This window comes from Dermacentor albipictus, unplaced genomic scaffold (genome assembly GCF_038994185.2).
Source record: "Dermacentor albipictus isolate Rhodes 1998 colony unplaced genomic scaffold, USDA_Dalb.pri_finalv2 scaffold_13, whole genome shotgun sequence".
In the NCBI taxonomy this organism is placed as follows: domain Eukaryota; kingdom Metazoa; phylum Arthropoda; class Arachnida; order Ixodida; family Ixodidae; genus Dermacentor; species Dermacentor albipictus.
This window is the reverse complement of record NW_027225567.1, coordinates 15,159,433-15,185,135: the sequence shown is the minus strand read 5'-3', so window position 1 is coordinate 15,185,135 and position 25,703 is coordinate 15,159,433. Positions and strand designations below refer to the sequence as shown.

The 25,703-nt window shown below is 47.2% G+C and overlaps 1 long non-coding RNA gene across 1 annotated transcript; it reads right to left on the bottom strand.

Moving 5' to 3' along the window:
• Window positions 1-21,534: 21,534 nt before the first annotated feature.
• LOC139051653 (uncharacterized) lies at window positions 21,535-25,360 on the bottom strand. Its single transcript, XR_011509481.1, has 3 exons — window positions 25,256-25,360; window positions 24,399-24,485; window positions 21,535-21,730 (listed from the first exon to the last, which is right to left on the bottom strand). It is a non-coding gene; the product is annotated as an uncharacterized lncRNA (long non-coding RNA).
• Window positions 25,361-25,703: the final 343 nt, after the last annotated feature.

Here is a 25,703-nt window from a genome sequence, read left to right as displayed (position 1 = left end):
GCGCCCACGCTTGGGTTTTTATAGATACCACGTGAACTTGCACGACTGTGTTTTAAAAATCGCTTTGGGAACAGTGTTACGCCATGTGTAGAGAGTCGCAATAAACATCAATCGAATGCTGAGTCTCCGGACTACAAACGCTGCAGTGATTCTTACGAAAGATGTAGCTTTATCACAACTACCGTTTTTGTCTCGAAAATCGAGTACATATTTTCGTCGTTTCGACAGGCTTCCATTTCTGAATCTTCAACCGCTCTGGGAACAATATTCGTGATCACTGCATGGCTCGTGTGGATTGTCTTCCAGAACATGACGGTCACCTGACTTTTTCAAAAATCGACCTGCAGCTTTTGTTATTCGCAAAAAAACCCGCTCGTTCCATTGAAAACGCTGTAGCTTCGTGCCGGGGCCGCTTGGGGCGCTATAGTTGATACGTGTCTAGAAAAGCTGGACATGATACAAAGGGGTGATTAAAAAAAACGTGAGCCTACTTTGGTTGACAAAATGCATTAAAATTGATCCAACGAGCAGGGTCAGCTTGTGATCGATATCCATCGCTTATGTGGCACACACACTTTCCACAAAATCCTCCCTTGCCGATCGAGTGTTAACGCCAGTGTGTCTGACGGCCATGCGTGTTCTCCATAAACCATGGAGGCTGTTAAGAACGGCCCAGCTGAGGTGCAAGTTTTGCCAGCCAGTTGCGACAGCGGCGTCAACTTTCTAGGAACGCCACCGTTACGCTCTAGCCTCGTCGCCGTTCTGACTGAATGCATTCGGCGGGCCAACTATTGTTACCGAACCCACCAACGCCGACTTGTTCTGCTATGAGCGGGGGAGTGGCCGCTGGAACGTCGACGAAGGCCCCTTCCCATGCGCCGTCCAAGACGCAAGACAATGGGCACCTGGCGGCGCGCTGCAGGGGTCAGCTCGGGGAATAAGAGACACCTTTCCTGACACAAGCCCCGAGTTCTACGAAGTCCGTCTGACGTCGGCTCCGTGCCGTGAATCTCGCGCAAGGAAGTATGTGTGTGAGTGTGTGTGTAAACCGTCCTGCAGAGAGGCGACTTGTTTACGTTGGCTGGACGGCCGTTTCCGTCACCTGGGTATCGGGGGAGGACCGAGCGCTTATAAACCGCTGTTGTGCGGATGCTCAGGACACTCTCAAGCAGTCATTTTAGACTGATGTAAATGCTGTAAATAAAACCATATTCCTCGTTCTCGATGAGAAGCAGTCCTTCCCTTCATCAACATCCTCAACGTGGATAAGTTGGACGACGGCATGGGCCAGCTACGTTCTAATTCATGCTGGACTCCAATCTTGACAACGGGTTACGAGCGATGAGATTGAGCCCCCAATCCTGACAAGGCCCAGACGCATGATCATATCATACGGCATGCGGCTTTCACTGTCCACGGGTAGGTACGAATCTTATGCGAATAGGAGTTATGGGTATCCCTTTCTTCAGGGTTCTTTGCATCACATCCCCCAAAAATATCGCGTCCCAGCACTCTACGACTGCATGCTCGAGTGTTTCTGGATATTTCCACAGTAGACAGTTTGTTATCCCTGACACAAATATTCCCTTTTCCGCAAGCCACGCTTTAACTAGAAAATTATTGTGTAATTTAAAAAAGAATTACTTTGTTCCTCGTTTCACAGCCATCTATCTGCTCGACTCTTTTTAAAACATCATTTCCCGGGCCTCCACAGTATATAGACCTATACATGGGAACTAGCAACATTAGATCAATTTATTCTTTGTAAAGAATCTTTCTTGTTGCCACGCTTCGATACTGCAATGAGAAACGAGCCATTAACAATTGAAATGAGGCAACCACCTCATTTGCATATCCCTTGACTCTTCCGGCAAGTTGCACACACTAGATACAATAAAATCTGGAAGCATACTTCTTAGTCGTCCTTGCATCATTGAACGTAAAAAGGGGTTCTCCTGATCCCAAAAGAACATGAAACGGGAAACAAGTTGACGAACAAGCAAGTTTGTGAGTCCAAGACCCCCTTGTTGAACAGACCGAAACAGATTGGTCCGACTGACCCTCTCCCAAGTGGAACCCCAGATGTACAGCGCCAACACCCTATGCACTTTCTGTACGTTTACACGGGACATAGACAAAAATTGAAGAACGTACCATACTTCGGCAACTAAAAGTATGTTACGGTGAGTAGCCTTATCAAACATTTATAAGTTTCGCCCATGCCAGTGTGTCGCTTTCTCCCTTACCCTTGGCGTAACTTCGCCCCAATATTCTGTGCTCCTGTCACAATGCTCAGGAGGCACACCTAGGTACTTAGAAGGAACCGTTGTCCATTACTGACTAGCGAACTGGAGCGTCGAAATACCCCAGCGCCCAAGCCAAAATCCGATACTCTTTTCCAATTTGATTTGACCCCCTGTTTGCTGACAAAATTTTTTTCCAGATGTTGTGACATCTTGAACACTTCGCCGATCGCTGCAGAAGACCGCAATTTCGTCCACGTAGGCCAGAACTTTCACGTGAGATGTCTGGAGCTTAAAACCATCGATGTGCTCATTTTTATTAGGTTTAAGCAAAACGGCTGAAGATAAATTGCAAAAAGGAGAGGCGAAAGTGGACACCCATGCTTTATGTATGAAAGAACTGGGACAGCTCACTTAGTTTCTTATTCACTGTGATGCGTACCAAGAAATGGCTGTAAACCATTTCAAACCCTTTATTAACCGTTACCTATGTTGGTTTCCTCGAGGACAGAAAAGAGAACGTCATATGACACGCGGTCAAATACCTTTGCAAGGTCTAGTGCATCATTGCGATTTGGTCATCGAATGTATCACAGCACTCCAGAATGCTGCGATCGATCTGCAAATTCGTAGTAATTGAGCGACCTTTCAAACCGCACGTTTTATGCCATCCAACAAATTCTGTAACAACACACTCTATTCTTTTAGCTAAAACGTTCGTGTAGACTTTGTAGTCAGTGTTCGTAAGCGTTATTGGGCGATACGCCTCTACGGCAAGCAATTTCTCTCATTGGTCAGTTTTATGAATAAGTACTGTATGGGCAGTACGAAAAAGAATGCGGCATAAATTTTTCTGCAAAGAAGTGCACGTGGATCTTCTAAAGCTTTGTAAAAAGCAGCTCCCAAGACGTCCGGCCCTGGTGATTTACTCAATGTCAAGTCATTAATTGCGCTACTCACTTCCTCCTTGCTGATAGGCGCTTCAAGAGGTTCCCGAGTACTGTTATCTAACTTTGACATTAGGCGTAGAAATTCGTCCCCGAGCTCATTTTCGGGTTTATTTCATTCCCGATTATGCCTGGGTAATAGACAACAAAAATCTGTTCAATTTTCTTGCTATTAGACGTTATTTCATTTTGATGCCGGAGTTTGCGTATTTTTTTGAAGCTGCGTATCGCCTTTCGTCACTCACAGCGCGTTTATTTGGCGATTCACTCAACCAGTTTTTCAGTTCGTGCTGTTATCGACGCACCTCTGTACTTTTGCCTTTCCAATGCTTCCAGGTGGCTTTATACTTCGTGTATGTCGTTTGCATTCGACCCAGGCTTCGCAGCTTGCGTGCACATCAAATAAGTTGAAACTACAGTTCAGCAGCCTTCTTCTTTTCTGTGTAACTGAGCACCGTTCCCCTTTCTATCGTGGTTATCTAGATCGTGTGCTTAAAGGGACACTAAAGATTACTATGAAGTCAAGTTAAAGTGATAAAGCAATGCTGTAGAATGTCTAAGGCATCAATATAATCGCGAACAGAGCTTTAGTAACCGAAAAATTGAGGTAAATTCATGACACCATTTGAGACCCCCCCAGCGACATTCGGGTACTAGCCCGATGACGAAGGCACTCCTCATCATAATTTATGTCACTAGTACTCAACTACTCGTATTAATGAGATCATTTTATTATGTTATAAGACGGACGAAAATGCTGCTTGTCTACTTCTGTTCTATTCTAAGAAAAACACTTTGACGTTACCCTTCAGTCGTATGGGTGGTCGAAAGGTTTCGTTTTCGCTCGACTCTGCGCCGCACGCGCTTTGTAGTTTCAGTCGTTTCGTTAACGCGTCGTGCTGCGCTAGTTCTGCTGGCTCGCGAAACTGGCATTGGGAACAAGCAGCGAGAATGTCACGTCCATGTGATGTCGTGGGATGCGCGAATGGTCCGCGGAACTTCGCCAAGGGCAGTTGCAGCGGCAAATCCAACGTTACTTATCACTGTGTGCCAACGAGTGAACCTCTCCGATCGAAGTGGTTAAGTGTCGTACCTCTGCCACAGCGCGTTGGCAAAGAGCCGAAAAATCACATAGTGTGCTTGCTGCACTTTCGTCCAGAGGAATGCGAGTTCAACGCCGACTTACTGAAGTCGTGTGGAGTGCCTTTCAAACTTTCCCGTAGCGCTGTTCCATCGGTCTTGCCAGCATTGTCCGAAGCGCAAAAACTGCAGGTCGAAAACGGTGCGGTGAGTGCGGCATTTGGTTTTCACGAAGAAAAAGCTACAAATGTGCGAAAATGTACAGCCATGACATAAGTTGCCGTCGTAGTAGTACGCAACGATGCTGGCAGTGCGAGCCCTCAACAGCAGGTCACGTTCATCAGTGCTTAAATCGCTGAAGTCGAGCCCAGCATCGCGAGCCAAAGTGTCGTTGTCTGAGTTGTCCATTGCAACGAGCGTCAAAGTTGGCGTGATAAAATAAAGAACCAGCTTATCGTCGCGCACTTTCCCTTCCGCTAGCCGCCGTAGTTCCGCTTTTGCGCTGCAGTCCGCCGTGTCTTGGCTCTGTTTCTGGCCGCGCGTTTGCGTTTTGCGCAGAAAAGCCGTAGCGCCGTCTGCGAGCGCCGTTTTACTCACCGACGGCGCAACGTCACTATGAGACCATGACGTCACCACTCCTCGATCGGAGGGCGGGCGATTTGAACTACGCTAGAGGTACGCGGACGCTTCAGAACGCATTTTCTTTTAAAATAAGTCTCTTCTTCGTATGAAAAAGCGTTTTGAGATTTCCGGGATGGTATTTCAACAGTTCACGTTGACTTAATATTAACCTTTAGTGTCCCTTTAAGATTTTCCCACTTATTTCTGCTACTTGATGAACTATTGCCGGTCATTTTGGCAATTTTTTTTACAGCGGAGGCGTTAAGCTTTTCGTAAGTCCGTTTCGTGCCGGCTGAAAGCTCGGCCCAGCTGTGCGTCGCCGAACTGGGACACACACCTCCACGTAACCTCGTATCACACGCGTGCGTAGGTGGGCAGCCTCACCGCGGCATGGGTGCGCTTCGCCTTCCCTCTCCCCGGCGGCCGAGGAGAAGCAAGTGTCCGCTTAGTCATGTGACTTCACTGACATGCTAGAAAGCTCTGACCAGCCGGCGCGCCGACAGACGTGTCGCGGGTGTCGCCTCTCTCGTCCAGTGAGCACGTGTGCACCTCTCCCATGGGACGACCGAAGAAAAGCGACACTCCCGAGGAAGGAGCAGCCTACGAGGAAGCTCGGCGCGCGGCTCAGAGGGAGTACGATCGACGAAGGATAGCTGATCCTGCACATCGCGCCGAGGCCACCGCCGACAAACGTCGTTGCCTAGGATACCGAGTTTCGGGCCAGAGACAACGAACGCTGCCGACTGAATGTTCGACGCCACCCAACTTAGTAAAACCTGGCAGCACTTAGTATGAACTTACCCGAGTCATATGTAACCTCGCAAAACTTATATTATAAGAAGCCAACAAAACACTGACACCAAGAACAACATAGGGGAAATTACTTTTGCTTAACAAATGAAATAAAGAAACGATAAATTAATCGAAATTAAAGTGGATGAAAAAACAACTTGCCGCAGGTGGGAACCGAATCCCGCAGGTGGCTCAATTGGTAGAGCATCGCACGCGAACTGCGAAGGTTGTGGGATTGTTCCTTACCTGCGGCACGTTGTTTTTCATTCACTTTCATTTCCATTTATTTTTCATTTTTTTATTTCATTTATTAAGCACAAGTAATTTCCCCTATGTTGTCCGTGGTGTCAGTGTTTGTTGGCTTGTTATGATATGACTAATAAAAATCGGGCCCGTCGGTTAACCCTCTTTCTTCTCGTTTATTTAATAATACCAGTAATACATGTATGGACCATTTAATGCTACTTAAGTACGAAATGCTAATCCCCCTTGCGAGTAAGTTTTTTTTTATGAATGGTTGGTTCCTTGCGTTGCTGTTGTGTCAAAATACTGTCCTAATACTCGCCGCCCTTTCCTGTATATATGAATGTGACGCAAAGTATGACGACAGGCAGATTGCATGCGCTTGTAAGCGCTGTAGAAATATGCTTCCTCATTGAGCATGTAGTTCAAATAATGAAAGCAATTATAGGCTACTTCCTGTTCATGCAGATGTATGTAGCCAGTTTAAAATACTGTGGTCCTTACATCTCATATTGTCAGTGAAATACATGTATTGTAGTCTACCGTCTTTCTTTAAGCCACAAAATTTGTTGCCATCGTAACATACGTGATAGTAAAGTTCCGTGTGACCAGCCCGTGATTGTTAATTTTCGCATTGGTTTAGATCTTATGGAATCTGTGTTCGCTCATTATGTACAAATTTCAGTTGTGAATGAAAATTGCTTCTGCACATTGATACTTTCGCACTGCCTTTATCCAGTACGAAATGTGTGAATAGAAACAAGAATGTTCAACTTTTACTTGTGTCGAGTTTTGGCTGACTATTGAAATCAGCCGTCTTTATTTTCATAAAACACGAACAAACTGAACCATTGATGCTGCCATGAAGTTATTTTCTTTATACTAACCCCCTCCCCCGAACCCTGTATCTACATGTGGACTAGTTGAACTGTATCCCCCAACTTACCCACAAGTTAGGCACTTCAATGTGACTGCTTTCACTAAATGTCGAAGTGTACCACCTGCCAATATTGGTAGTTAACGACGGTTGGCTATATAAATATTTTTCATTACAATTGCTTGACACTGTTGTGTACGAGCGCTGTCCCAGTGTTCTAAAAAATGAATTGAAGCTTCCAAGGCAAATGGGGAAGAATAAAAAGCGCTTCGTTAACACGGCACTATTCAGGGGGTCCTGCTCCGCGATTCGGCCAATGTCGCCGCGCGGCTAGCGGACCTGCAAGAGAGCACAAGCACAGCCCGCTGGCATGCAAAGTGGGAAAGGAGGCCTTTGCGGCAAGCACTCCTCGCGGTGGCGCGCCCTTTCCTTCTACTTTCTGACCTCATCAATGACGTCATCGAGGCAATGTTTTGTGTGTCAGTTATTTCCAGTTGGATATTCGGTAACCGCCAGTTTTGGAAGCGGCGCTGACGCCACGTATCGGCATTTAATGAAAACAGCGAACAGACAGTCACAATACAGGATCAGGAAATACCTTGCGTAAAAGCATATAAGTACCTTAGTATATGGATAAATGAACGCAATAGATATATGGAAACACAGGAAAAAAACAGTAAAGGGGAAGAGAAATGCGGCCATAATGATATACAGAGCGCTAAGGGGATACAATACTACGAGGTGCTCCGGGGTATGTGGAAGGATGTAATGGTTTCAGGACTTACATTTGGAAATGCGGTTGTTTGCTTGGAATCAGGGGTACAATCAGAACTCAATGGCAACCAAAGGTCTGTGGGACGCCTCGCATTGGGCGTTCACGGGAAGACTACAAATGAAGCTGTTCAGAGTGATATGGGCTGGACAAATTTTGAAGTGAGAGAACCACAGTGAAATTAACTGTGAAGAACAACTGAGGAATATGGAAGAAAGTAAATGGGCTGGGAGACTGTTGAGGTACTTGTACAAGAAAAACATTGATTCACAATGGAGGAAGAGAACTAGGAAGCTTACCAGCAAGTATTGCGACCTGTATGCTGAGCAACACAGCAATAAAGAACGTCAAGTGGAAAGTCAGGCTGAAATAAAATCATGGGTGGCGGCAGTGGAATAGGAAAGCTGCCATGAGTAACCACTTAAGAAGAAAAAACCAAATCAGGAAAGAATAAATTTATGATACCTCAAAAGGTATACTCGAAGCGAAATCAGGATGCCTTAGAACACGCACTTATAAAGCGAGATATAAGAAGAAAGATGCAGTGCTTGCTGGCGATAAAACTAGAGCAACGATGGAGCAAGTTGTATTAGAATGTGAAGACGTCTGCCCAACTGTCGATTTAGGAAACACTGGCCTCCTTGACGCCCCTGGGTTCAGCGAGAGCATGGAGGAAGCAAACATGCCCGCAGTAGAGATTAGTAAAAGACGACTGGTGGAGTATGAAACTGGTGGTTGGTGGAGTATGAAAATGACAAACAACGGAGGCGTACAAAAACAAAGTTCATAATAGGGGTTCAGAAACTTTATGGGAATTCATCGCATGTTTTTGTTTTCTTTTTTAACATTAGGTAATAAAATAAGAAGAGCTTGGTCACGCAACCCACCGCCCCGTTTCAAAGGGTACGCTCATAACATCCATCCATACATGCGTCCATGCATCGGTATGGGATCGAGCGTATAGAGTTTCTCACTATAACACCTAGAGGGAAATCAGGCGCCACCGTCCATGGGAGTTTCCTAAAGAGTGCTATGCAGTCATGGGAATGACGGTATCACGGTGTAATAACACCAAGTGGTCCGACGGCTGCGCGCCGCGCGTCTCACTAATGCTGGAGAGCCGCAAGGTTGCGCACGCGACTAGGAGGCTGAGGCTTGAGGAGGCTTGAGGCTGGAGGCTGGTTAGGAGGTTGGACGGCGGAGGCTGACATGCCCTGAGCGCGCGCGTTTCAGCCTGCATTTTTCAGAGTGCGTGCAACTGTTAACGCTCTAATATTGAGGTTACTATCTTAATTTCCCGAAAGCTTATAGAGTTATTTGACATTGCCGCAAGGCATGTTGCATTTTTAAATCAATAACGTATATTTTGCTCAACGCGGTGCTCACAGTTCGCATTTTTGTCGGAGCAGCTGACAATTCAATTTGCAAGTTACGTTTAGATGACGAGTTGCTATCTGTAGTCACTATACGCTGCGTCCCCGTTTTAATTTCTCATTCGAAGGCAGTGTGTAGGGGAGTATCGCGTACGATGTTCTCCTGCGTGTATATAAGCGCTTTCGCGTCATGCAGTGAGATGTACCATCATTGTTGTGTGGACTCAAATGAAAATTAAATATTGCGCGTTTCACATACGGGGCTCTGTGAATAGTGGAGTTCTTAAAGCACCAATAGAAAGGCTGCTTGTTTCTTATGAACCATGCTCCGCCTTTCATGCATTTATAGCGTTCAATGGAATCGTGATCCTTAATAAAATGTTCATGACGGAAGACGCTGATCGTGTTCTTGTTTTTTTTATTCAAAATACACGAGGAATTAGAAAACCAATATGGAATCAACTTGCAAACCAAGAGAAAGGAAGCTCATCAATGTAGGATACGCATATCCCTGTGGCATTCGTCATTCTTGCGTTGGCAGTGCTAATCTGGTTCTGGCCGCCTTCTATCGGCACATCAGTTGCCAACTCCAGTAACTCGTAATTTACTATATTTTGCTTTCTATTTCTTCCTTTCCGTTTGAGTTTTCTGCCTATTGCTCCTTCTTTCTGAAGTGCTCCGCAAGCGTCAGTTGTCACAGAACACCGTTCTTTGAAGGTGAAGTGTGAAGAAGCAGGAAAATTACTCGCCACAGCATCTCTAGCTAGTGAAGCTCTTCGGGTCGTGCTCGCCCAAACAACTGCGCTATGCACTGCCGTTCATAATTTTGTCACACACACTGGGTCGAAGTGTTTCTCGCACACGTAGTCGCCTAGTTGCAGGGTTCAGTCTTCATGCTGTATGGCATCCCGCCATGCTTGCAGTCGACTCTTCTCTTTAGGGACACTAAACATCGATACTTTGTCTTTACATGAGTCATATCCGTTCTTACAGTTTGTAACGAAACACTTCTTGCCCATAGTCCGGTTCTCTCCGTCTCCGCCAGGCAACATCGCCGCTCAAACGGTAAATCTCTCTTCTTCCCTCTCTTGCGATTCTGCTTATTCGTCATTTTCCATTCTGTTCATTACTAAGCGTCAACTGAGAACAAGGATGACTAATTGCTCAACGGCAAAACAAAAATTGCAAAAAATAAAGAAAGAGAGAGAGAGAGAGAACTTATCGTCTGCTCACATTGCTTTTCCGCGACTGCTTCCATGCTTTGTAAAACGCCGTCTGCTAGAACAAGCGACGCGACCGCAAATGCTGGAGACATTATCATCTATTACGGCACCTGAGAAACTTCGATGATTATAATGGATGAAAGACGCACTAAATAAACTCATTTTTATTTCTTTCAACGCGTTTTACGTGCAGCTATAACTATTTACTCTTTCAAATTTTCCTCCTTTTCAGCCTCCTTACGTGTGCTGCTATGCAGCGGTGCAGACGTGAAACACCACCATTAGTGAGCCGCGTTTTTCCCTAGTGGTCCCCGCGTCGTCGGATCACCTGTTCTTCTTACACCGTGGACGGCATATGTATTGGGGGCGCGCTCCACCACTGGAAAAGCTGGCGCCACCATCGGCGTGACGTGGCATGAGGGATCACGTGGACACAGTGGCCCCGTCGGCTGCTTCGGAAGCGCCGAAGTGAGCTGAAAACGAAAGCTTTAAGTCCCACCTGCGGTGCGATTCTGATTAGGTCCTGAGGCTTTCCCGCCTTGGGTGTCTGCTTGGCAACATTTGAATGCACTATAATGGGTAGTGGCTGCGTTTGGAAGCGTGTAGCACGGTAGGATACTGCTTGGTGCCGCAGTGCCGGACGTACGCAACGGTGCCCGCTGTCAGCCTTATTCACACGTAGCCTTAGGACAAGAAGCTTCGTGAAGCTTGTCTCGCGAAGCTTAGAACTGTCAGACGGCCATCAGCTACAAATCGAGTGTGCAGCAAGCACACACGCAAGGAAAATTTCTAATACGGCGTCGGGGCTGCGATTTTCGGTGAGTATAGCACAAAGCGCGCACTGAGACACTCGCCCGTGCGCTGCCCGGCTAATGTCAGGAAGTTTTGGCCTATGAACTTGTTCATGCTAGATACTGGCAAGTTCACAGCAATGGCAAGGGTACCATAAAAAGCACATACAAAGTTCAAGCTTATGTAGCACCAAACAATGCAATGTACTGGATTAAATAAACGAAGCAGCGGGTAATTGCTCGCTGAGAAGACCAATAAACATACAGTGCTAGACAACTTGAGAAATAATGGTATTTAAACGTCCAAGACCTTAAAAAAGAAGATTCAATCATTGCGATGGAACATCCCAAGTCGCGCTGGTAGCTGTCGAAGTCCGTATATATAGTTATAACGAAACTATTCATGAAAGGCTCTGGTAGTTTCCACGCAACACTGCTTTCTTGTGTGCTTTCAAATAGTCACATCATCATCATCATCAGCCTGGTTACGCCCACTGCAGGGCAAAGGCCTCTCCCATACTTCTCCAACAACCTCGGTCATGCACTAATTGTGGCCATGTCGTCCCTGCAAACTGCTTAATGTCATCCGCCCACCTAACTTTCTGCCGCCCCTTGCTACGCTTCCCTTTCCTTGGAATACAGTCCGTAACCCTTAATGGCCATTGGTTATCTTCTCTCCTCATTACATGTCCTGCCCATGCCCATTTCTTTTTCTTGATTTCAACTAAGATGTCATTAATTCGCGTTTGTTCCCTCACCCAATCTGCTCTTTTCCTATCCCTTAACGTTACCCCATCATTCTTCTTTCCGTACCTCGTTGCGTCGTCCTCAATTTAAGTAGAACCCTTTTCGTAAGCCTCCAGGTTTCTGCACCGTAGGTGAGCACTGGTAAGGCACAGCTATTATACACTTTTCTATTGAGGGATAATGGCAGCCTGCTGTTCATGATCTGAGAATGCCTGCCAAATGCACCCCAGCCCATTCTTATTCTTCTGATTATTTCCGTCTCATGATCCGGCTCCGCCGTCGCTACCTGCCCTAAGTAGATGAATTCCCTTACCACTTCCAGTGCCTCGCTACCTTTTGTAAATTGCTGTTCTCTTCCGAGACTGTTAAACATTACTTTAGTTTTCTGCAGATCAATTTTTAGACCCACTCTTCTGCTTTGCCTCTCCAGGTCAGTGAGCATGCATTGCAATTGGTCCCCTGAGTTACTAAGCAAGGTAATATCATCAGCCAATCGCAAGTTACTAAGGTATTCTCCATTACCTCTTATACCCAATTCTTCCCAATCCAGGTCTCTGATTACCTCCTGTAAACACGCTGTGAAAAGCATTATAGAGAACGTATCTCTCTGCCTAACGCCTTTCTCTATTGGGATTTTGTTGCTTTCTTTATGGAGGACTATGGTGACTGTGGAGCCATCGTAGAATCTTTCAGTATTTTTACATAGGGCTCGTCTACACCCTGATTCCGTAATGCCTCCATGACTGCTGATGTTTCGACAGAATCAAACGCTTTCTTGTAATCAATGAAAGCTATATATAAGGGTTGGTTATATTCCGCACATTTCTCTATCACTTGATTGATAGTGTGAATATGGTATATTGTAGAGTAGCCTTTACGGAATCCTGCCTGGTCCTTTGCTTGACAGAAGTCTAAGGTGTTCCTGACTCTATTTGCGATTGCCTTAGTAAATACTTTGTAGGCAACTGACAGTAAGCTGATTGGTCTATAATTTTTCAAGTCTTTCGCGTCCCCTATCTTACAGATTAGGATTATGTTAGCGTTCTTCCAAAATTCCGGTACGCTCGAGGTCACGCGGCATTGCATATACAGGGGGGCCAGTTTCTCTCGAACAATCTGCCCACCACCCTTCAAGAAATCTGCTGTTACCTGATCCTGCCTAGCTGCCTTCCTCTTTTGCATAGCTCCCAAGGCTTTCTTTACTTCTTCCTGCGTTACCTGTGGGATTTCGAATTTGGATATTTTTATACTCTGGCTAAAGTTAGCTGGGACACCCCGGATAATGGCTACCTAAAACAGTTTTTGGCACCCGAGGTCTGGCCGCAATAAAAGAATCCGCACGAATTTCTCCACATTCTTTTACGCTAGTAAGACGGAAACATGAATGGAATGTTGCACTGCAGCTTTTTTTCTCTAAGGATACTTCCTGTAAATCTGGGTACAGGGTGCCGCATGCGGCAGATATGTTTTATTTGTTTGAAGCGGCAAGCAGGAAGTTTGCATACGCTTTTTCATCTGCGCTTCGCAAGACGTACTGATGGAAAACTATATGCGGAAAAATACACATTAGAGATACATGCTGCTTGAAGAACAAGAAAAATACTTGTTTTCCAAAGGGAACCGTACAGTATAGCGTAGTAAAATGAAAGCAAACACTACGGCCGCAATGCATGCGCAATCACTGAGCGGCATTAATAAATATAAAATGAAATAACGAAAATCATCTATTCCTAAGGCATAAATACATGTCATACGCAAATATAAACACCATCTGAGCGGTCTGAACGCTTATACCAGCGCGCGAAGTGGCACGAATGACTCTTCCGAGAAGTATCGCCAGCAATTTCCAACAGAGCGACCTTGATGCGGACCAATCCACTTAGGGTGCCTCGATGCGCGCGCGCCCTCTCTAGGGTGAGGTCACCCTTTGGGAGGGCGAGTGCCGCCTCCTTGGCCGGGACAGTACACCTGCGGCCATTTTCATGCCCTTTCTCGCGGCGGCGCGGCGGCCGTAACACGTGCGTTCGCTCTGTCGCCTTTTCTCTTGGTGCTGACCGGTGGCGCACGTCGAAAAATGCCGGGTTGTTGTGTGCCGCAGTGCACCAACCACTCCAGAAAGGGATGGAGAATGTTTCAGTTCCCGAGGGACCCCAAGAGAAGGCTGCTTTGGACAGTAAAGACCAAGCGCGACAAGTCGCAACCGACAAACACATCGTGCATGTGCAGCGTGAGTAAAACTTTCCTTCGTATGCCAAAGGATTCGCATGTGCGTGCCGTTGAGGTACGCGATTCATTTTCACGATTCATTTTCATTTTCATTCACGAACATGCCTCTCTGACTGCTCTGAAGGAATATGTGTCAGAAGGTGACAACCTAATTTATCCCAGTGATGATGTGATGCACATGCTCAAAATCTACGAGGAGCACTTTGTAGGGATAAACTCATGGTGCACAGGCAAACTAGTGACAATGAAGTCACCTGTCCGCTCACTTACAGCATACCTAGGAAAGGTCTGCTGCAAGCAAGCACACCGACCGCGCTTGAAGCTGTGCGCAAGCCATGATGAAGAAATAGGGAAAACGCTGACCGACAGGTACGCAAGATTGAGACTGCGCATCATCCTCCGACACCTTCAGAAAGCTCGTCTCAATGGTCACGCAAGCAAGACGTGTGCGGGAGTTAATTTAACCTAAGCTTCTATCCACGCTGAAGTACACTCATGCTGCTAGCATTAGCAGAGTTCCTATTTTTACACCTAATAAGTGTCCTAAATTGCACTGACTCCAGGTTCTGAAGACAAGGATAATCTGTGCAAACATGCCTTCAAAGTACCCTGAAATATTTTTTTCGGGGCAAATAAACAACTTTCATGGTTTTAAACAATATTAATGATTGTTTGTTTTCAACTAACCTCTGATCGCGGCAATAGATTGTTATTTTGTCTTTAAAACACTGTCTTAAGTGCGCGTTGAATATACTAATGCAGTCGACTCTCATTAGTTTGACCTATTATTGACCTCAAAATTTCGATTCCATTCGAGTATAAACGGATGTATTTTCACTGCGACTAATAACTTTCCTCATCATTTGACCAATATACAGTGGTCCCGCCAAGTTCGAATGGCCGACTACACGCGTATAAAAATGCCTGGAGATATTTGGGGTTTTCAGTGCACAATGCATGCATGCGCGGCTCAGGTACTGCGATATTCGGTTCGTGTACGTGTGGCGAATGCGCTGGCTTTTATTTCTTAGGACAAGGTACGTAAAGCACATTAATCTTTTTCTTCTACAAAAAAACTGTCATTCTAGGTTGACAATAAATGTGAATAAGGCAACTGGAGCGTTCTTAATTAGTTACACAATTGAGTAATTGAATGCAATCTACCTGCTTATGATATTGCTGTTAATTTATTTTAATCCTGCAGTTAGGTTCCTAGTGCGCTCTATGAACTCTTTCCAGTCTAGCACCCGAGTCGCCGTGTGCTAGGAGAAACGACCGTCCAAATTTTAAAATATTTGGACAGTTGCCCCCTACAAGCCTGTTCTGTTGACACTTCATTAGAAAAGGCGTGAAACGCAGTTGTATTGTCTTTTGGTCGCGAAGACAAGCGCGCTTTTGCAGCGGCAAGTGCAAAAAGCCTGTTGGCGCACGCCCCGCGCCTCTGAAGTAGGCATGGCAATGGCCGCCGTAGCAGACGACGCAGTTGTCTTCACCCTCAGCGGAGCGCGCGCACGCATCGAGGCACCCTAAATCCACTTCGATCGCAGCGCCGCCACAGTATTTTTCGGCGTTGCGCGCCTCACTGCAAAGAATGCTCCGCCCCAGCCGTTCGTCCCACTCAGCCGTATTCGAGTGCATTCTAGGTATAGGGAGTTTCCGCACCCTGCACTCACGCTCAGTGATGGAATAGTGACGGAACAGTCGGGAATACTGGTCCGTAGCAATATCAACCAGTATACGGGCGCCCTGGGGAGAGAACTCTTAAATATTGATGCAGAGGTTAGCCAAGCTAATACTTTGGTGGGATAATACATGATTAATCTATAATAGATCAAAGAAAGACAGAAATTGAAAAAAAGAACACACACACACACATGCACCGCTCGCGCAAGAACTCAGAATGAGCCAGCAGTGACCACCATGAAATGAACAAAGGGCAAGCTGAATTTTTATGGCACTGTAAATAACCAAAATGTTACCCATCTCTGTGGTGCAGACAAAGGGGCGGGCACACATACGCAGAGGTTAGGTATATCTTTTGCGTTCGTTATACAAGAAGGTTTCTCCATGTGAGAGGGTTATAACTTTCCGAAGAGGCAAAAGACACATCAGACATGTACTGTAGAAGCTATCATACTCACAATTTAATCGTAAGTTAATCGTAGCCGTAAGTTTCACCATCGTAACCACTTGGCGTAAGTCATCGTAAAAAAATGAATCACCAAATTATAGGATAACTTTCGCTTCCTGCCTCGCTTCGTCTTTGTACAATTCGCAGTGGCAGATGTGTTCAATATGAGAACATGTCAGGCGTATCTAAAAAGGCATCACTTGTCGCATGATCATATTGCTACGGCACAATATGTGCGATCACGAAAGGCCAGCAGTGTGAAGACGACGACGACGGTTAGAAGCTTGCGCGGGCTGTCGCCTCTTGGCCAAGCGCAGCGTATTTTCCTTGTAAATATATTTGTACATAGCTTTTCGTCTGCGTCTTCCTACGTAACATATCTGGTGGAGGTGGACGTTCCCTGTACCTCGTCACGGAGCTTCGCAGTGGACGGTACGTCGAGCCTTCCTTCATGGCTCCCGGTGACGACAACCCGACTCCGCCGGCTCCGACACCTGCTGCCACTTCGCCGACCTACATCACTCTCCCCGCTCCCCGTGATCCTGGCGTATTCTCGGGCCACGATGGGGAAGACGTCGATGACTGGATCAGCCTGTATGAACACGTCAGCCGCAATAACCGGTAGGACCCTACTATTATGCTCGCCAACGTAGTCTTTTACCTCGGTGGCACACCTCGAGTTTGGTATCGCACGCACGAAGATGAGCTCACCAGTTGGGATTCACTTAAGACACAGCTTCGAGACTTGTTCGGCAACCCCTACGGTCAACAACTAGCCGCGCAGAAGGCGCTTTCCGGCCGTGTGCAGACGTCAACAGAGCCCTATGTCACGTACATTCAGGACGTCTTGGCTCTGTGCCGCAAAGTTGACACCCACATGACTGAGTCAGACAAGGTTTCCCACATCCTCAAAGGCATTGCCGATGACGCCTTCAACTTGCTCGTTTGCAACAACGTAGCCACGGTGGATGCTGTTATAAAAGAGTGCCGCCGCCTGGAACTCGCCAAAAGCCGACGTATTGACCAGCAGTTTGCCCGTCTGCCCAACACGCCAGCGACATCTTCCTGTGCCGACGCTCCTCGTCCCAACAACACTGCCGATGTTACCAGGATCGTCCGGCGTGAGATCGAGGCCGCCTATCCGGCTGCCTTCGACTCCAGTCCCACCAACACATCTGCAGTCACGGTCTCACTGATCCAGGCAGTTGTCCGCCAGGAGTTTGAAAACATGGGTCTTCACACCATCTGCTCGGCCCATCGCCCTGATACCCGCCCGGCTTCTTCGATTTTGCCCCGTCCCGCATCTTCTTACCCACCACATTTCCGCAACCCATCTGAATGGCGCACTGCTGACGAAAAGCCTATTTGTTTCCACTGCCATCGAATCGGGCACATTTCTCGGTACTGTCGTAGTCGCTGGAGTTCCCCGATCCGGTCTACTTATACTGCCTACTCTCGCCCCTCAGGTGGCCCTTCTCGTCCCTATGCCGCACGCTCCGATAATGCCGCCACTGATTCTTCTGCAACGAACCGCCCCTATTCTCGTTCGCCTTCGCCCCAACGACGACAATCTCGCTCTCCCCAGCCCCGTCGCTCCTACTCGCCGACTCCCTTCGGACGCCGCTCCCAGCCGGAAAACTAGACGATGCAGCGCCTCGAGGTGACGCTGCATTGCTCCCTACGCCGCCAAATCCTCTACTGACTTTGCCCACTCATCTGAACCTTCTTGACGTGCAAGTCGACGGTGTTTCTGTGTCTGCTCTCATAGACACTGGAGCGCATTTGTCCGTAATGAGCGCTGACCTTCGTAACCGGCTCAAGAAAATTATCACGCCCGCCACGACGCCTGTTGTCCGTGTCGCCGATGGCGGATCAGCCCCCGTAATTGGTATGTGTACCGCCCGCGTCTCCTTCGCCGATCGCTCAACCATCGTGCTATTCACAGTCATCGCCCACTGTCCCCACGACATCATCCTCGGCTTAGACTTCCTCTCCGCACATTCTGCTCTCATCGACTGTTCCGCCAGTACTCTCCGCCTTGACCTGCCTGTTCTGGATCCTGCTGAACCCCACCCCAGTCGCCTCAGTTCCGCCGACTTCGTTCGCTTGCCACCTTCGGCACTGACCTACGTTGACCTAGTGTCATCCCCACCAGTCCCCGACGGTCACTACATCGCGGCTCCTATGCAAGACGTCCTCCTTACACACGGGATCACAGTACCCCATACAGTTTTATCTATTGCGGCGAATTGCGTCTGCCTGCCAGTGGTCAACTTTGGCTTGACGACACAAGTGCTGCCACGTGGGATGTCTTTGGCCCAGCTTTGCTCATTCGAGGATCACTCAGTAGCATCCATTGCAGTAGACGACACTTCATCCGATACTCCTCTACCATCGCAGTCGACAAATTGTACCATCGCTGACTTACGGAAAATGATTGCCCCCGACTTGCCCTCCGAGCACGCTCGTGAACTCTACCGCGTTCTGTTTTCCTACCACGATATCTTTGACTTTAACGATCGTCCTTTGGCCCAAACTACAGCTGTCAAACATCGCATTAATACCGGCGATGCCCCTCCTATTCATCGCCGCCCGTATCGAGTGTCCCCAGCTGAGCGTCAAGTTATTCACGCAGAAGTTCGCAAAATGCTTGCCAAGAACATTATTGAACCGTCATGTAGTCCTTGGGCGTCACCGGTTGTGCTGGTAAAAAAGAAGGATGGCTCATGGCGCTTTTGCGTGGATTATCGGCACCTTAACAGGGTTACCAAAAAGGACGTGTATCCCCTACCTCGGATTGATGACGCCCTTGACTGCCTCCACGGTGCTCGCTATTTCTCCTCTATTGACCTTCGCTCCGGCTATTGGCAGATTGCCGTGGACGATCTCGACCGCGAGAAGACTGCCTTTGTAACACCCGACGGTCTTTATCAATTCAAGGTGATGCCGTTCGGCCTATGTAACGCTCCTGCCACTTTTGAACGCATGATGGACTCCCTTCTTCACGGTTTCAAATGGTCCACGTGCTTGTGCTACTTGGACGACGTTATCGTATTCTCCCCAACGTTCGCTACGCACCTCGAGCGCCTCTCAGCAGTCCTGGACGTTTTTCGGCGAGCCGGTCTGCAACTCAATGCATCGAAGTGCCAATTCGGCCGTCGCCAGATTACCGTCCTTGGACATCTCGTTGACGCGAACGGAGTGCAACCTGACCCAGGCAAGATCCATGCTGTTGCGCACTTCCCTGTTCCGAAGTGTGTCAAGGATGTGCGCAGCTTCATCGGCCTTTGTTCGTACTTCCGCCGTTTCGTGAGGAATTTCGCCACCATAGCACGACCACTAACCGACCTTTTGAAAAAAGACGCTCCTTTCCAGTGGGGCGATAACGAGGCCTCTGCATTCTCTCATCTAATCGACCTTCTCACAACGCCTCCCGTTCTGGCCCATTTCGATCCTTCTGCGCCTACCGAAGTCCGTACTGATGCCAGCGGTCACGGAATTGGAGCAGTACTGGCACAACGCCAGCGTGGCCACGACAGTGTTATCGCTTACGCCAGCAGGCTTCTCTCACCCGCGGAGCGCAACTATTCCATCACTGAGTGTGAGTGTCTGGCCCTAGTTTGGGCGGTTGCGAAATTCCGCCCATACTTATATGGCCGATCCTTTTCCGTTGTCACAGACCATCACGCGCTTTGTTGGTTATGCTCATTGAAAGACCCTTCAGGAAGACTTGGTCGCTGGGCCTTACGCCTCCAAGAATATTCGTTCTCTGTCACCTACAAATCTGGCCGACTACACAAGGACGCTGACTGCCTGTCTCGCTACCCGGTAGACGAGCCTGACGACGCCGACAGTAGTACCGCCGACGGCATTTTCTCTGTGTCTGCCTTCGCTAACATCGCCGATGAGCAGTACCGAGACCTATCGCTGCGAGTACTCATCGAGCGTCTGCGCTCTACACCTACCGACGCATCCGTTCGCCGATATGTCCTCCAGGGCGGCATTCTGTACCGACGGAGCTTCCTCCCTGATGGCCCTGATCTTCTTCTTGTCGTGCCACAACATCTACGACAGACTGTGCTCTTTGAGATGCATGACGCACCCACTGCAGGACATCTTGGGGTAACCCGCACGTACGACCGCGTCCGCCGCCGCTTCTATTGGCCTGGTCTCGCTCGCTCCGTTCGACGCTATGTTGCTGCCTGTGATCCCTGCCAGCGTCGGAAGACACCTCAGGTGCTACCTGCCGGTCATCTCCAGCCGATCACCGTCCCTGTGGAACCGTTCTTTCGTGTTGGATTAGACCTGCTCGGTCCCTTTCCCACGTCATCCTCTGGGAACAAATGGGTAGCCGTCGCGACTGATTACGCCACCCGATACGCTATCACTCGGGCTCTCCCTACCAGCTGCGCCACTGACGTCGCGGACTTTCTCTTGCGTGACATTATCTTGCTTCATGGCGCCCCGCGACAGCTGCTTACTGACCGTGGTCGAAACTTCCTCTCGAAAGTTATCGCTGACATTGTGCGTTCCTGTTCCATTCAACACAAACTGACTACTTCATACCATCCTCAAACCAATGGCCTGACAGAGCGGTTAAACCGTACTCTTACCGATATGCTGGCCAAGTACGTTTCCAAGGACCACCACGACTGGGACATTGCCCTTCCTTACGTAACATTTGCGTACAATTCTTCCCGGCACGACACCGCCGGATTTTCTCCCTTTTAACGCGATAGCGTTAAGGAGCTCGTGTCGCAGAAAAGCCGGTGTCGTCGGCGTCGGCGTCGGCGTTTGCGGCGTTGACCGTGAGCGATAAATCACGGCAGGTGCTTTTACCTACTGTACGGTCGCGAACCTACCTTGCCCCTAGACACGGCACTTCCTCCTGCTGCGGTCTCAACAAGCGAGTATGCGCGCGACGCCATCGCCCTCGCCGACCATGCACGCCAGCTTGCCCGTGCTCGACTTACCCCTTATGAAAATATGAGATGAGTTTCACATGAAAGTCTGACGAGTTTTGACATCACAGCCATTAGATTTTCTGACGAGTTTCTTTGGAATTTTCTGATGTATTCCTAATGTCATTCTATAACATATTGGCCACCGTCTTTCTGTAGAATTCTTGACGAGTGCTTTTCTTGTGAGCATGAAATGTCTTCCTAATGTGCACTCCAAAGCAGTTCTCTTGTGACTTTCTCACGTCTTCCTAATGAATCTCTAATGAGCTTATACATTAGACTGCCGGTGCTCGTATTACTCCTATAACAAATTGGCCACCACGTGTGGTAACATTTTCTCATGTGTCCCAATGGCAGTCAGACCTTATTTAAATATGTTACCTGTGCGTGACTATCTTTGGTGCTATATATATGCAGCCTGTATGCATGTATGTCCAGTGAAGATGCGGCACTTCTGACATGTACATGGGCCCTACATATGCTGCATGTTAGACATTACTCAACAAAAGAAATTTAACAAAAACATTTATTGGGCATATCAATGCTTCCTTAAATGCAGAAGGAGGTTAAATGAAAGGAAAACACAGTATCAGCCTGGTTACAGATGTGATATCTTCCTTTCATTTAATCTCGCTACTTATCACTGAGGAGAGGCAGTTCTTGAGGTGGAGTGTCGTCATCTTGAAGTAAGTGCATGTGTACCCTGCATGGTAGAAAGGACAAAATTAACAAAACTTGGCAATCAACCACAGAAATACACGCTGTATCACTTGCTGCAGAACGGTCTGGAGACGTTATAGCTAGTTCTGCGAAAAAATTTATGTGGTGTCGGTTCACACAAAGTTGAGGAACCACTGTGTGGCCTTTGGGTGCAGCAGTAACTACAGTAAGCAGAAATTGCTCTTGGCTGTACAAATGTGCAACATGGATCAGCTGTGGCGTGTGTACACGTCGTGAACTACTTCAGCTATATCGGTTTCCACTTGACAAAGGACAGCAGTGTCTGTGGATTGCTAGCGTGAATGAGAAATTCTCACTAATTACTTGGCATGGAAATGAGCGTAAGAGTGTTTGTGTATGGGCAACCCAATGCATCCCAGAGACATCCAAGTGCCAGTTGTTATAGAATATTTGCATCAGCTACGGGCACAGTTCTCATACATTCCAAGCCTACTATGTCATGCATGTGTTGGCCTCCTGAATGATGGCATATATCCCATTCAAGAAATACACCACACCATGTCTGGGTTTTTTTATCATTTACACCTGAGCACTGCTTTCAGAGGGAGGGCACAAGTTGAAAAACAAATGCGTAGAAGCATGATAAACAAGCTTGCATAAAAATAATTTAATAAATAAGCATGGTGGTTGCTATGCCACGTCATTAGAGAGTATTCCTCTTTGTCATGCAATCATAATGAGCGTCGACTGACACACGTCCCATTTTTGGCTGTGGTATTCCTCACTGATTTTGTTGTATCAGTCGGTTGCCATAGGCGAACGAAACAGATAAACAAGCTAAATCCCGTGCACAGCTTGTCGTGTCAATGCATGGTCAAATAAGACGAGCACACTGGTTCTTTGAGTGAATTATGGTGCTCTCCTAGGCGCATGCTGAGGCACCGGCTAGTCAGCGTGCCCGATGTACATTCGACCAAATATGCACGTGATCAAAAGAGTAGCCTACATTAACCCTGAAAGATACGAGACAAATTTTGGGTATTTTTAACTAAGCAAGCCTTCAATGCCTGGGTGCCTTTGTCAATTCACTTGTGGACTGCAATGCACGTATATTTTCAGCAAAAATAAATTAGGCAGCATATGCACAACAGTCATGTTGTATGGTCTCCCTTCCCTCGCTGCGCAAATTTTGTCCTCAAAAGTTACATGAACTGATTGAATTGAAAATTGAATCGAGAAATGCAAGGAGGCAAGCGAGGCTTGCTTGGTTAAAGGTAGCACCAAATTTGTCCAGTGCGTGTCAGAGGCACTGTACTGTATTCCTTTCACATGTGGTCAAATGTACATAGTGCAGACTGGCTGGTGCCTAAATATGTACCCGTGAGATCACCATATTTCATTCAAAAGACCAGTATGCTCGTCCGACTTGGCCACACATATCCGCAATGGGGCTTCAGGCCAGATTAGGATTGTTTATGTGTTTTCACCCATGGCTGAAAATTGGCAAAAGAAATCAGTCAGGCACACCACATAAATAACAATAAGTGTGAGCCAGCCCCTATTATCAATGCATGAAGAAAGGCATCCTTTGTAGATTACAAGGGATAGAAATTAGTCTGTGCCTATTTACTTACTTCTTTTTATGCAGACACCATTTACCATGATTTTATTATGATTATGATTTTTGAATTATAACTTCTGCCATCCCTCTCAAATTAACTGGTGCACAACACAAGTGCACATCCAGTGCTATTTTTGTTCGTCCTTCCAACAACTTAAACAGTCAGTTGTTAGCCAAGGTCATGTTGCATAGTCTCCCTTCTCTCACTGCGTAAATTTTGTCCTGAAATGTTACATGAACTGATTGGCAAATTCAAATGGACACTACAAGTTTTGCCGAGTGGACACAGCTGGTTCTCAGAAATGCACAAAAACAGTGATAGGTATCTGTTGGCATCCTGTAGTGTGTGCAAACTAGCTGTGACATTGCTGCAGTAGACACACTCACAACTGCTACAATGCCTACCAGCATGAATACGGGCAGCTTGCAAAGAAAAGAATACGAAGAAAGTGAGAGAAAAAATAGAAAGCTTACCAGAAAACACCTCACTACTTAAGTAACTGCAGCACAATGAATACTGGCCTTCCTATTTCATTTCAAGAAATTCTAGTTCATCAAATGTGTATTTGCCAGTGACAGTTATTCTGAGAACAAGACAGACATGATTGTAAATATCAATGTTAAACAATGGTAGGCACACTGCGTGCTTAGACCTGTGACATATATGGCACACTACACTTCGAATTCTTACATGGACAAAAACAGCACATGTGTGTATCATAAGCAGAAAGAAAAACAGGGAAATATAAGCTACAGCAGAAGAAACAGTTCCAAACAAATAAAACCAAGATAAAAAGAAACATACTGTGTAATAGGCAAAAATAAAATGGACTTGCAGCCAAGCAATTGATGCGAGAAAAATACTAAACGTCAGGACATGCGACGTGTAGTTTTAACAGAACAAGATAACGTGTGCGTAATATCTACAAACACAAATAAGCAGCAAGTGGAATGATGTTGCAGAATTATTCAGCCTATTTAGCAAGATGCATTAAGTAATATGTCGATACACTTATCCACTAATGATACCGAGATCCTACTTCTGCGAACACGTACACTTAAAGCATACCTGACATATCCATCCAGATTACTCGCCGTGTTGCTGCAGCCATGGCCACGGGTTATGTGGACACTGTTGTGGGTCACGGCTTCACCACTACAAAGAGAATTCTGTGTTAACTTATAGCTGAGGCAGAATAAGACCATCACATCGTCAACACATGCAAGGAGCATGTAAAAACAGTCACGAAAACAATGCCTGCACTGGTGCAGGGTGGCAACAGAGCACAAAGTCGAAGTCAGTGATGAATGTCACGATAACAGGGACCCCTTCAACAAGGCAAAATTTCACACGCAGGAGCAGCAGCGCATTACATGAATGTTTGTTTACATAACGATTCTAGAGTTTCTTTCATGACTTTAAGTAACTATCCCTTGTAATGTTTACTTACGTCAAAGTTATGGCAACACCCCTTCAAAACAAACCTGTACCAGTAGCACGCTGTGATTGCTTACATTTTTTTTCCCTAATACTGCTCGTAAATCGAAAACCTTGTAAGCAGAGATTATCTACAACGTCGAATCATTTATAAGCGAAGAAACGTCATAGCAGTAAGAATCGGTCAATAGGTACATGAGTCGTTATCATGCGACTTCAGCAGAAAAGCGGGAGCTCACGCACAAGCGCGCATGATGAACACGATTATTTCCGAACGTAATCTTTCTCATCAGAAGAAAACGCTTATCAAGATTTTCAATTCTGCATTATGGCAATAAATTCGCGCAACTAAACTCTGACACCCAGCTAGCATCGGCATAGGTTTCACAGTTGTCGTGGGAGTTCACTTTTCTACGTTCGCAAGGCACCCTATGCCCACACGAGAAGCACGCACAACACATGTGTTGTTAGCAAGCACGGTTACTCACCTTTTGAACGGCCCGACGCGGTCGAAAAGCGCCCTCCAAGTTGCCGGTGCTTCGATGCTACTCCCAACAGACATGCCGGTGCATAGTGGACGAGCAGTGGCACGCTAACACAGTGCCTCCTCTATTTTTTCAGTGCCTGGGCGAACGCTCTCCCCAGGCCGTCGGGCGCCCGCGTCGCCGCCGCCGCGTGGCGGCGCTGTGTGAGTAGGATAGTAAGCTGGCGCTGACGGGCCGCGCGCAGTACGAAGCAGACGAATTCGTGTTTGCATCCGCGTTTGATTGCATTTCCGATTTTTCTCAGGCTTTTGCAGGTACGTATTCTGCATGCACTCTGTCCGGTCGCGCTGACAATGCGAAACTTGCATTCGTATTTCATAGTATCCGTTTTCTTTTTTCTCAGGCTTTTGCACGCACGTGTTGCACATGCAGCCTGTCCGGCCGCGCTAAC